Below are 13,194 nucleotides of genomic sequence, written 5' to 3' on the forward strand. Positions count from 1 at the left end.
TACGCCATTAAAGGCACCCCATCTTTGACTGTTGTTGCCCTTGGGTACATGTGACAGAAGTCTACGACTGCCGCAAATGGGCAACTTGGGTGATGAATGCACCCATTCAAACCAAGGATAAAGGGGGTAATGGACATCCCAGACCCTTGCAGTGCGGGTGTCCCCCGGTCTTCCATACATAAAGTGAGGGTTCCGTCAGCTTTCCAGTTTGAGAGTAAGAACATTTCGAGGGCCCCCCAGATCATTCCTTGCAGGGGGCGGCTAAGATGGCCCTAACTCCACTGCCATGGATACCCCCTTCAACCCCTTGATCTGTCTTTGATGCAAACAATGCTATTGTCACAGAATCGCCCCTTTACTTGAATGTAAGCACATAGTAGTCCCTCAGTAATCCAAGAGAAACAAATAAGGAGCTATAGGGGATTTTGACGATCCAGCACGCATCCCCTCAATTTCTTAAATAATCTGTCAAATGTGTGCAGTTCCAGTGGGGAATTAATACTTCATTGGTATTTTAGCTAGGATAAGAAGTCAGAAGAAACATCTCTTATCGGATGTGCATGCCTTCACCCACAGGAGTGGCATGATTCATAATCCGGCCGTGTTCCTCGATGGGAGAGCGCTGCAATGCCCAGCGGTCCCAAACGAGAGGGCAGGGCCGGACTGGCCATTGCAGGCACTGGGCATTTCCCTGGTGGGCCGGAGGGGTGAGGGCCGGTTTTGTGCACGTGGAGGCCGGTTTTATCCCTGGGGGCTGGTTCTGCAGCAGTGCTGCAAAATCACCCCCCTGTAACAAAAGCGGGAGCGGTGCTTCTTGCTCGCTGAACCCACCCTCCGGCTCCCAAGGCCGGTCGAGCAACAATCTGCCAGGGCTGGTAGTGGTTCCCAGTCGCTTTCCTGGAGAACTTTTGCTTACTCAGAACTGCCAGTGATAAACCAGTTGAGTAATGCCCTGCACCTAGCTTGGGAAGGGAATATAAAATAGGGTGGTAGATTGGGAACGAGTGAGATTAAATTGGCTGTGAGTTATCAATCCATTATTCTTTATTTGTTCTGAGAACTCATGCCTAGATTAAAAATAAAGAGCGAACCAAGAAGGATACCAATGAATCCCAGATTCATTAAAAGGTCATCATGTTTCTTGTCTAAACCTACATGGGATGAGTCAATGGCAATTCATCAGGACCAGGTATAGGTACCCTAATCTACAGAGGTTGTGATTCATGCATTAGGTGAATAGTAGGAATGTGAAAATAGTTGAATCCAAAAAGGGGCCTCTCATTGGAGATTATGTCTTTATGGCCCATTATCAACTGTGAGCGGGACCCCTAAAATGCCATTGAGCCGTCAACAGATAGCGTAGTGGAGATCTACCCGCTTGAGAACGCACTTGTTGGCGTGATTAGTCCTTCAGTCATGCCTCTCTTCAACTTGGCCACCTGCTTACTTAACCTTAAAGGAACATAAAAAGCCAGTAAAAACATAGCTCTGAACAAGATTTCTATGTAATCGTGGACGCACGTCGCCTTAAGGGTGTACAAAATGAGACCCAAATTCTCTATGTCAGTTGGTTTTCTAACATCTGGCTGGTACAATTCCTAATTTTCCTAACCCTTTAGCACTTTAGCTGTATGGATAAAATGACGAAATGTGTTGCTCTAGTCATTTCAATAAAAAAGAGAATATATACAGACTTTTCCTCCCCTGTTGTAGAAACAGAAGGAACCTAACCCAAGACCGCAACTCAAACAACTTGTGCTTTTGTTGATTTTCAACATAAGCTATCTTAACGACCAAATGCGAACTCTTAGGCCTTTTCAGTCATTGGAGCTAAGCTGGCAGCCGTGAGATCTTGAAGAACAGTTCAAGACTCCAGAGATGCTTGGGAAGCTGAGTGGCCTCTTCCGCTGCTCTTGGGTGGTAGCGTCTGAAATCCTGCATCTTAAAACAAGACAAAGTGCCCCTAGCATTACTATAAACAGCTGCCACCTGTCTTTGTTGTCACAATGTTGTTCTTGTGGCATAAAAGTACAATCTAAGTGAGTAACATAAGTGTTATGATGGATTTAGCGCACTGGTGGTTCATATACTCAACTTCCAACGGTCAGATTAAAAAACAACTTATTGACCCCTAAATTGATGTGTCCCAATGGACAGAGCAACGAGAATTTGAGACCGTTCTAAAAGCTTCACGTTTTCGATCAAACCCAAGTCAAACCAGCTTGGATGCCACTGCTGTCCACGTCACAGATTGCCAAGTACGGCTCCAAGACTGAAATGTTTTGCAGCATCAGTGAACAAGCCCATGTCTTGACTGCAAGAAAGCATGGCAGATAGCTGGATCCTTCCTAACCTAGGCGGGTCCCTTGGTGCTTTGATCTTAAACTTGACATAGCCTGTGCAATAAACCTGGAGAAAGGCTGGTCCACAGGGATAATACATTTTACTAACCGCCCTCAAGAATCTGCTGCACTTGGTGCTGTAGCACAGCCAGGGTGGAAAATGTTGGGTGATGAGGCAGTGGCCAGAGGTTGGTCACTGGAGGGGCACCAGGAACAAGGAGGATGGCCTGCATACAGGTCAGTGGTTATAAGGCATGCTCTGAGATCAAAATCCTAAACCCAAATACTTAGGGTGCAGTAACCCCTTCAATTGCAATTCCCTGTCCTTAACTATGCGGTCCCCTATGCGGGGTGTGCTTCACCATTCTGTCCCCAGCAGTTGCCATAAGTTGTCACTGTTCAGAGGCTTCTGAACAGTTTTATTACCCAGATTAATGAGTGAGCTGTGAATTGTGCTGAGCCCATTTGAAGTACCTCTGTCCAATTTGGCTGTTAAGTTGAAACAACTGTTTACAGCTAAATACAGCCCCTGACATTTGGCTGAAAAATCCTTTCCCTGCCACCCTGATAATTCAGCCTGGATCCTCTTGCATTCCACCTCACCATATCTGCAGAAATCCCAGCTCACACTGAAATATTGTCCATATTCATATCACATACACAACTGTGAGCTGGATGTCTGAGTTGGCCAGGACTGTATTCCTGTCACCAGCAGGAGATTCCAGAAAAATGAATTGAAGAGAAGTTGTCCAGAGAGCACCACTGGTCCCAGGCAATCAGACTTTACTGGGGTTCAGTTGAATCAATGTGAGCCTTTCTCCCTCTGCTGTCCTTTGTTCTGGTGCCGCCTTACTACAGGTCCCAAAAATGAGCACCATGTCCATCTCTTTAGCACCTGCCCCTCAGATAGTGATAACAATGCTTATTCAGGGATATGGTGTGGGCTAGAAACTCCAAACTGATTAGAGACAATTATAATTACTCAATAGCTCTGCCACTCCAACGAGTGTTTTTACTTGAAAAAGAAAAATACTTCATTCTAAACACAGCTAAATACTACACATGAGAGGGTATGAGGGCTCGAACGTCAGAATTCAGAAAAGACAATAACACTCAATTACACTACCACAAAAGGAAAAGTTAGTTCATTTTAGACAAACCTATAAAAGTAAATTATTCTACGCAGCTACATCTTATAAATGAAAATATAAATGAATATGCACAAAAAATAAGAAATGTAATAGAGGGATTACACAATGAACAGACTTCTGCCCATTGCCCTTGACAAAGGGTGTTCATAAATATTAAACTACAGTCATTGGCTTTCTTCCACTAGTCTCTTTCAGCCATCGGTTTGAGGCGTTGCCAAGATATTTTGGCTTACTCCAGTGAAGTATTATTCTCTCACCTGATGCTATTGGCTGTTTAGGTGTTTCCTTCTGAGAGAGCGCAAATTTGAATAAAAATTATGTATAGGCCATATTTACAAGTATATCATGTAACGTAGGAATGAAATGTATATCGTAACATGAAGTTGACGCTTATAGCCTATAATCAATAGATGAAGTCAAAAGTAATATAGGAAATGTAACTGTATTCACTTTAGGATGTATTAGATTTAGAAGGCCGTATACGTCGTGGGCTAATGTAGTAATGTGTAGAAATGCTTACGAACAGAAGAACGTACAAAGTAGAGTTCATATACGTGTGTAACTTGAAATGCAGAAACGGCGAGAAATGTAACATGAAGAAACGTGCAGAGAGCGTCCGCATAACGATAAGCAATGAGAATAGGCTTTATATTCTATGTATGTGAACTATATTCTATGTATTAAGGTTCATATTCTACGTAATTGTATTCTATGTAAGATGTATTCACACATGAGCAAAGTATTTGCTAAATGCGATTATATATAAATGTATGTTAAAGGTTATACTGTGTAGAAGAAGTTTGTAGGAATGTTAGAAGAGTTTAGGTCATTTGTGATTATAACCTGACTAACCAAGGGTTCGCAGGAGCATAGTCCAATGTATGTAATTTAGTGGACTCGCAGGAGTCGTGAATAGCTTTCACTTGAAGGTGCGAGCCGAAGAGTCTAGCATTTGTTAGATTTAAGGTGACAAATGTCGAACGAAGTTTATTGCCTAAACATGAGAGGAGGCGATTGGAATTTGAGCTTTGTTTTGAATGACCATTCACATGATCTAGTAAGGTCAAGAAATAGTTGTAAGTTAAAGTCTTGTTTAAGTTCATATGACTTTTGATCTGGAAAGTGTCAAACTAAAGTCGCCAACAAGAAGATGAAGATGACATCTAAGGAGAAGGGTCAACCTAACGGACGACGCGAAGAGATGAAGCAATGGAAAGAGCCAGAAACTGACATCATCGGGGAAAGTCCGTGGTGGGCGTCGAGGGGCGGTCCACCCACACTGTGATTGTGTATTTTAGGGACAGCACCCCGGGGATAAGATAGCGAAGAGCTCAGAGAGAAAACAGCGAGAGGCAAGTTAGAAGGGTAGATGCCTTGAGCAGATGCGCTGAGAGAGATCAGAGCGCAAGGGAGCAGTAGGCCGAGGACCCTTAGAAGAGCGGATGGGTAGGCAGATAGGGTACTGCTTCTTAAACTTAAGTTACCTTTAGAGGCTAAGAGAGTTTGAACTTCTTTGGAAGTCAAACTGCTGACACCTTTTTAGGGAAGAAACTTACGAAGTAGGGATGTCACCTAGTATAGAGTAGGGACAGATTTAACTTGATTATTTTCCCTTTCTGTAGATGACGCAAAGGAACCACTTTACATCGAAACTTTAAATTGCTGATTTTGGAATTGATTTTGTATTCTTTGTATACTTTGAGATTTATCCTGAGAGGATTGTATTTGCATTCAAATTTGACTTTTATATAAAACTTTTAAACTTTATCAGTTGTAAGTGGTTCTTCAGAGTGGCGTCATTTAATGGGGTTTGTCTAAACCTATGTAGGGGTTGTCTTTTACTCAATGACAGATACTATCGGTCCAAAAAAATTACGAATGAGATAAATTATTAAATTGATCATAAATTGATACCAAAATCTCATTCCCCGCAGTTGGTAGCAGAGTAATGATGGTTATCTTCTTGAGGAAGACGACCTAGGCCAGGTTTAGTTTACCCCAAGGTCCCTAGTCATCGACGACCAGAAGAAGAATCCCTGCCGAAGAAGGTGCTGACGGTGCGTCGAGAGAAAAGCAGCAGAATCGGTCGAGAGTGAGTATAAGGGTCATGCGTTGTAAGATTGCGGTGTTTTATGTTGTTCCTGTGTTGTAATGTCAAGCGGAGTTGAATGCCTGTAGTGTGATTGAGGGAAGGTTGTGAGCGCGCGCAACCGGATAAAATCTTATGTCCAGAGGGCTTAAGTGGTTCGGGTGTATCGAACACCCAGAGTAATTTGTCTACCATTTAAAGGGGGTCATGAGGTACCATTGATCGCCCGCAGACCGATGATAGGGGGAGCGTTTGAGTGAGTGTATGAGTAAACGCATGCTGGTCGTACGTTTGCTGTGTGTAAGTAACCTATCAGTTGAGGCAAGTGTCCGACCGTAAGAGGAAAGACGTCTCGCCAGTTGAGGTGACAATTACAGTTAGACTGTGGCCGTACAGTCAAGAGAAAAGTGATCGCTTGGACGGAAGTAGTCATTTTTCGGCGTATGAATGAAAACGCATGTGAGACCGCGAGACGAGTTGAGAAACGACGGAAATCGCTGTAGAGGGAACAAGTGACGTCAGCGTAGAGCCGCGCCGAGATTGGTCGGTTGGCATAGAACAGCGTTGGGATAGGCTGATTAGCGAGAGTCGCACAGGGATTGGTGGTTGTCATCAGGACGTAAATAAGGAAGAGAATTAATAAGAGAAAAATCGTAGATCATCAAAAATGAAGTGCTTTAAGGGTTTAAGAAAGATCTTTAGGAGGAATAGAAGAAACTTATATGCCGGAGAAGAAGCTCCACCAGAAGGCACACCAGCTTATCATATGGCAGTAAATGTAGGCTTACACTCGATAATGTGGATTTCCGAGTGGAATAGGCTAACTGAAGGGGAAAAGGAACTGATGTTTCCGAGATTCGGAACGTTTAAACTAGACGTGTTGAACCAACTGAAAGCAGTAATGCTTGCGACAAGACCTCTACCGAGGCCAACACAATTCGAAGCTCTTAGTGCATGGTTTAGAGCAGCGCACGAGAAGAGTTTAAAGAGGCGTCAAGAACGAGTGAGACGATCAGTAAAGGCAGTGCAGGATGCCAAATGGGATGAGGAAGCTAAGAAGTGGAGAGTGCAAAGGATAGAAGCAGACAAACTGTTCACCAGGATAGAAGCCACGGGAGAAAAGAAACCTCTAGAGGAGGAAGATGAGGAAAGCGAGACGGAGGAGGATCTAATAGATAGGCTGTTAACAGATAGACCACCTCCATATAGTGGCGAATCCGCAAGTCCCATATTACAGCAAGGAGACGGAGCTAGATGGGGAGAATATAAATCGATCCCAGTAACGGAGTGGGACGCTAACAAGAGTGAGGAAATACCCCAAACTAGTTCCGAACAGAGAGTAGTGGGAAGATTCGTGGTCCAGAAGGTGCCAGAGACGCAATGTGTAAGGTCGTACCAAATGCCAGACGCTTTACAAGTACCTGTTACCATAGGCCCTATAGTGTCAATCTACAACCCAGAAGGGGTCCAGCAGGAGGAACAGGCACGATGGGACAGGGAAAGGGCAGAGATGGAGAATAGGAATAACACAATGAATCCTCAAAGACAGAGATTAGCACCAGTGAGTCGGAGTACCCCATTAGATTCCGCAACGGGTCCCTGGATAGAACATGGGGGTCGAAGAGGATCAATGGATTTGAGGGGACCAAAACCGAAATCCTATAAGGAATTAAGGGAATATCTGAAAGAGTGGGATACTGCCGAAGAGGCTCGGAATAAAAGTTTAGAAACAGGAGCAGAGTGGAGAGACCAGGATAACAAGATCCTCTCTCATTGTGGAGCTGGCGAAAGCAGCCCGGAGTGGGAGAGAGGGAGTCAAGGAAGCAGAAGAGATACGTGCCCTATCACTAGTGGCAATAGACAAATGTGCGATGATAGGAGTGCAGGGTGTGGCGAAGTGCCTCGCGTCACTTTCAGTGAGGGAGAACGAAGGACGCAGGAGTACCGGAATACCTTTAGGTGCACACACCATGCTCCGGATGAAAATGTGCAACATTGGAATCACGGGAACATGGAGAGTCGCGAAGGGTCTCGCCATGCGTCCGGTGATCAAGAACGAAGTCATGAGAATATAGGGAGTCGCGAAACGTCTCGCCATACATCCGGTGATCACGAAAGAGATCGCGGGAGCATGGAGAGCCATGAAGATCCTTATCGTTTGTTGAGTGATACCAGACAGCAAGCGAGTTACAGTGGTTTAGAACAGCACGGAGGATCTTATCTTGTATCTGGAGAAACGGAATCGAAAAGACGGAATGTAGGGTTGAAGGATGGAGCATTGTTCCACCACACCCCAAGGGAAGATGGAAAGGCTTGGGATTTAGAGAGGTGGGAACAAAGAGATGGAAGAAAAATTCCTCATAACTCACCTGTGCTCAGGCGTAGGGCGCATAGTGGAGGAGAGAGGGATATGAGAGAACAACCTAGGACTGACGTACTGAAAGCTGAAATAAAAGCAAGACGCATAGATGTAATGAGTTTAAAATCAGACTTGGAAAAAATAATTGACGGCACAGTGGCAATCGAGAGGTTAGAGCTGTACGCGCCAGATGAGATACTGTTCTTATCCAAGGATGTTACTCGGAAAGCGAGAGCAGCTCATGAAAAGTTATCTGAATTGGCAGAAAAGTACATGATAGACATATCACGAACTAAGGCTTTACAGGCCAACCATAGGCTGAATTGCACGGATCTAGATTTAGATGAGCGCAGAACGATTGGGCTGAGAGTACACATAAGGGAATTGGTCATGTGTATTAGAATATGGAGAGATCTGGATAGATGGGAGGAAAGATGGTCCAAGAAGGGATCTGTCAGACGGAGTACACTTGTGAAGTCTCAGGATACAGACCTAATGCGAATGGAAGCTTTTCCTTTGCGAGAAATCGCGAACGGAAACTACGTGCATGTACCATGGAGTAGGGGGGATTTAGCGGCATTCACTAATTCCTTCCCGAAACTTAGAGAAAATCCCGTTGAGTGGTACAAGCAGGTAGAAAGATTCGTGAAGATCTCTAAGGTACTGTGGATCGATTTGAACACTTTGTTCGATATCGTGGTACCCGGAGATTTGTGGACGGCATGCAAACTTAGTATTGAATGGCCCACTTGTGAGCCTCAGAGAGATACCCAGACAGGTGGTCCATCAGACAGGGTCATGGAAAAATACGAAAGAGTAATAACATGGCTAAAAGAGAAAGTGCCGGTCCAAGACATAGACTGGGTTAAGATAGATCGAACAACTCAGGAGCCTAAAGAGACAGTTCACGAGTTCTATGAGAGATTATTGAAAGCATTCAAACAGTACAGTGGACTAGACGTAATGGATCCTAAGGACATAGGACAGTTTGTGTCAAAGTTTGTTCTCGGATTGAGACCAGACATAAGCCTAATGATTCAACAGCATTTGATCTGTTGGCAGAACAAACCTTTAGATGAGATTCTGAGGTATGCAAGATACTGTAGCGATGAGATAGACTCGAAGGCGAAGAAGCTCAAGGAAAAGTTAATGCTGGTACAAATGCAAGCAGCTGGAAAGGGTGGACAGCGACAGCAGGGAACAGGAACGCAGGCAAAGAAACAGAATAATCAGAGCAGAGAAGAGGAAGAAAGACCGAGACCGAGAATGGATATCGCGACACTGAAAAGGACAACCAGGTGTCATCAGTGTAACGAGGTGGGACATTGGAGACGCGAGTGTCCTTACAATATTGAGACAGGGGAATTAGAACAGGAGGAGGAAGAGGTACAGAACAACGTGGTTAAGGGAGCAACAGTCCCGAAGGGAAAGTTTATCAAAGGGGGGACTCAGACTCCTCGAGCCCCGTTTCCTCAACCGCCTCGAATTGCGAATGGAGGGAAAACCTATAGACAAATGCCATTATTCGTAGGAGGAGAAGAATGCTACTACGTTGATCCTCTTACAGGGCAACGAGTGAATAGGGAAGAAGATTGTACTCTAGGTGCAGCCCTGGAAGTAGATCAGAGAGGACCATACGTAGAGGCTGAAGTAGCTGGATGTCCTACGACCTTTTTGGTGGATACGGGAGCCACTAGATCCACGTTGAGATCAGCGGTAGTCCCAGGTCTGCCAATATCAGGAGAAATGATTCAGGTGGTAGGAGTCGCAAACAAGAGGATGACGAATCCTCTGACGGAACCAGTGTCAGTAAAGATAGGGAATTACAGTGACGAACATCAGTTTGTGATCTGTGATTCTAGCCCGGTGTGTTTGCTAGGAAGAGATCTGTTGTGTAAACTGAATTGCACAATACATTGCACACCTGAAGGAGTAGAAGTGCAGACCAACGATGAAGATGCCGATTTTAAAGTTGTAAACTCGCAGGAATGCGTGGAATTATATCCTACCTTAACAGTGGAGGAGCTTCCACAAGATTTGAGGGAGAAAGTGTCAGCTGAGGTGTGGGATTTTACTGGAGAAGAAATAGGATTAATCAAGGGGGTAGAACCAGTAAAGATCATGGTAAGACCCAATGCTGAGTACCCAAGAACACCACAATATAAGTTGACACCAGAGACGATTGCAGGAATAAAGCCTGTGATCGAATCCATGATTAAACAGGGAATACTGAAGGAGATCGTGGGTAGTCCATGTAACTCACCGATTATGGGTTTACAGAAGCCTAGTGGAAAATACAGAATAGTGCAGGATCTTCGAAAGATTAATAATATTGTTGTCTCATGTTGTCCAGTGGTACCGAATCCATCAGTGATATTATTTCAGATACCGTTCCAAGCTGAATGGTTCACCGTGATAGATTTGTGCCAGGCTTTCTTTTCGATTCCTTTAGATGAAGATAGCCAGTATCTTTTCGCTTTTAAGCTGGAAGATCGCGTTTTAACATGGTGTCGTATCCCTCAGGGGTATACAGAAAGCCCATCGATTTTTAACCAGCTTTTAAAGAGAAATCTTGAAAGTCTAGTGCTGCCCAAGAACTCAGTTCTAGTCCAGTACATAGACGACCTCCTAGTTGCGTCAGAAACAGAGGAAGCTTGCAGAGAAGACACCATAACCTTGTTAAATCACTTGGCCGAGAACGGGCATAAGGTGTCTCCAAGTAAATTGCAGTATTGTAAGACTGAAGTGCAATACTTGGGCCACAGGATTGAAAAGGGGAAACGGAAGGTGTCTCCAGACAGAATAGAGGCGATTATGAAAATGAACGCGCCTACAACACAAAGAGAGGTCAGGATGTTTCTAGGCATGGTCGGTTATTGTCGGCAGTGGATAGCTAACTTCTCACTGAAGGCAAAGCCGTTATTACAACTGACGCACAAAGGAGTGAGTGATCCGGTACCATGGGACAAAGACTGTTTGATGGCGTTTTTGCAGCTGAGGGAGGACTTATGTCGTGCCCCGGCTTTAGGAATGCCAGATTACACAAAACCATTTTTGCTTTACTGCTGCGAAAGAGAGGGATGCGCTTTAGCGGTTTTAGCTCAGATCCATGGAGATGCGCGCAGGCCAGTGGCGTACTTTTCGGCTACATTAGATCCAGTAGCCGCAGCGTTGCCCGGATGTCTCAAATCCGTTGCTGCAACGGGTGTCAGCATTGAAAGATCTGAAAGCGTGGTGATGGGACATCAGTTAGTGGTGTACGTACCGCATTCTGTGGAATTGTTAATGACCAGGACTAAGACACAGCATCTGACGAATAGTAGGCTCACACGCTACGAGCAAGTCATACTGGCTGCCGAGAATGTGACCCTAAAAAGATGCTCCGTCTTGAATCCTGCAACTTTGATGCCACTTCCAAATGAGGTGGATGATGAAAATTGTACAGATCATGACTGCCTTGATGTGACTGAACTATGCACCAAACCGAGACCCGATATCGTAGATGAGCCATTGACTGACCCCGATGAAATATTCTTTGTTGATGGTTCATGCGTAAGAGACGATATTGGCCAGCTGAGAGCAGCTTATGCAGTTTGCACAATTACCAGAGTTATAGAAGCCGCTTGCCTGGAAGGAGTACACTCCGCTCAGGTAGCTGAAATTGTTGCTTTGACTCGTGCTTGCTTAGCAGGCGACAAACTTCGAGTCACCATATACACCGATAGCCAGTATGGTTTCGAGGTATGTTCACGATTACGGGCAGTTATGGTCTCAAAGAGGTTACATGACCTCCTCGGGTTCTCCCATCAGGAATGGAGAATTCGTGAGACTATTGTTAGAGGCATTGCAAGGACCATCAGCTATTGCGGTTGTCAAATGTGCTGCGCACACGAAGAATGTAGACTTTGTGTCGCAGGGCAATCGTTATGCTGATGAAGTAGCGCGTTACTGCGCAGAGCAAGGATATTCTCACACTGATGTGAAAGTGGGGGGAGTACAGGAAAGAACTGAATTGACAATGTTGTTAGACACTGTAGATACGTGGGATGAGCTAAGGAGTGTTCAGGAGAATGCACCAGATGATGAGAAAAAGAGTTGGGAAACAGCGGGTTGTGTGAAAAGCGAGATGAATTTTTGGGTCTCTGCCGATGGGAGAGCAGTTTTACCAAATGAACTTGTTAGTCCAATGGCAAGGAAATTGCATGGATCAGCACACATAGGAAGAGATGCCATGGTGAGAGTATTCAGACAAACGTGGTTTAATCCTAAGTTTAGAGTAGCGGCAGAAGCAGTATGTCAGCGATGCACGATTTGTCAGCAACTAAACGTGGGAAAGAGAACACCAGTTACATTGAGTCACATTGGGAGGTCTGGGGGGCCTTTCAATAGAATGCAGCTTGATTTTATAGAAATGCCTCCATGTAACAGACTCAGATACGTTTTAGTGATTGTCTGCATATTTTCTAGATGGGTTGAGGCTTACCCTACACGTAGATGCGATACACTTACAGTAGCAAAACTGTTACTTAGAGAGTTAATACCGAGGTTTGGGGTGCCATCCTCTTTGGAATCGGACAGAGGAACTCATTTCAACAGCGAAATAGTGAAAATGCTATGTTCAGCTTTGAATATTGATCAGAAGTTACACTGCAGCTATCGACCAGAAGCTTCAGGGATCGTAGAGCAAATCAACAGTACAATCAAGTCCAGACTGGCTAAAGTTTGTTCATCGACATCCCTGAGTTGGCCAGACGCACTTCCAGTGGTTCTTATGAGCATACGTAGCACACCTGATAGGAAAACAGGCCTCTCTCCACATGAAGTGCTAATGGGGAGAGCTATGAGATTGCCATCGGTTCCGACTGCAGCGTTATTGAACATCACAGACGACATGATTTTGGACTACTGCAAGGGACTATCTGATGCCATTAATTCTGTGTCCCTCCAGGTCCAGGCTGCAGAGGTTCCATCAGCACAAGACTTGTGCCATGACCTGAGTCCGGGAGACTGGGTCCTGGTGAAGAAGCATGTCAGGAAGAACTGCTTAGACGTGCGTTGGCGAGGACCATTTCAAGTCATACTTGTCACGAACACTGCGGTGAAGTGTGGAGGCCTGCCGAACTGGATACACGCCTCACACACCCGAAGAGTGCCAACACCTCTAGAAGAAACAGCTCCTCTCTTGGATGAGAGTCCGGCGGAAAACGGAGAAGCCACAGAGGGGGAAAGCCAAGCTGTGGAGGTGATCGAAGA

The sequence above is a fragment of the Lissotriton vulgaris genome, chromosome 2_1 (assembly GCF_964263255.1).
Source record: "Lissotriton vulgaris chromosome 2_1, aLisVul1.2, whole genome shotgun sequence".
In the NCBI taxonomy this organism is placed as follows: Eukaryota; Metazoa; Chordata; class Amphibia; order Caudata; family Salamandridae; genus Lissotriton; species Lissotriton vulgaris.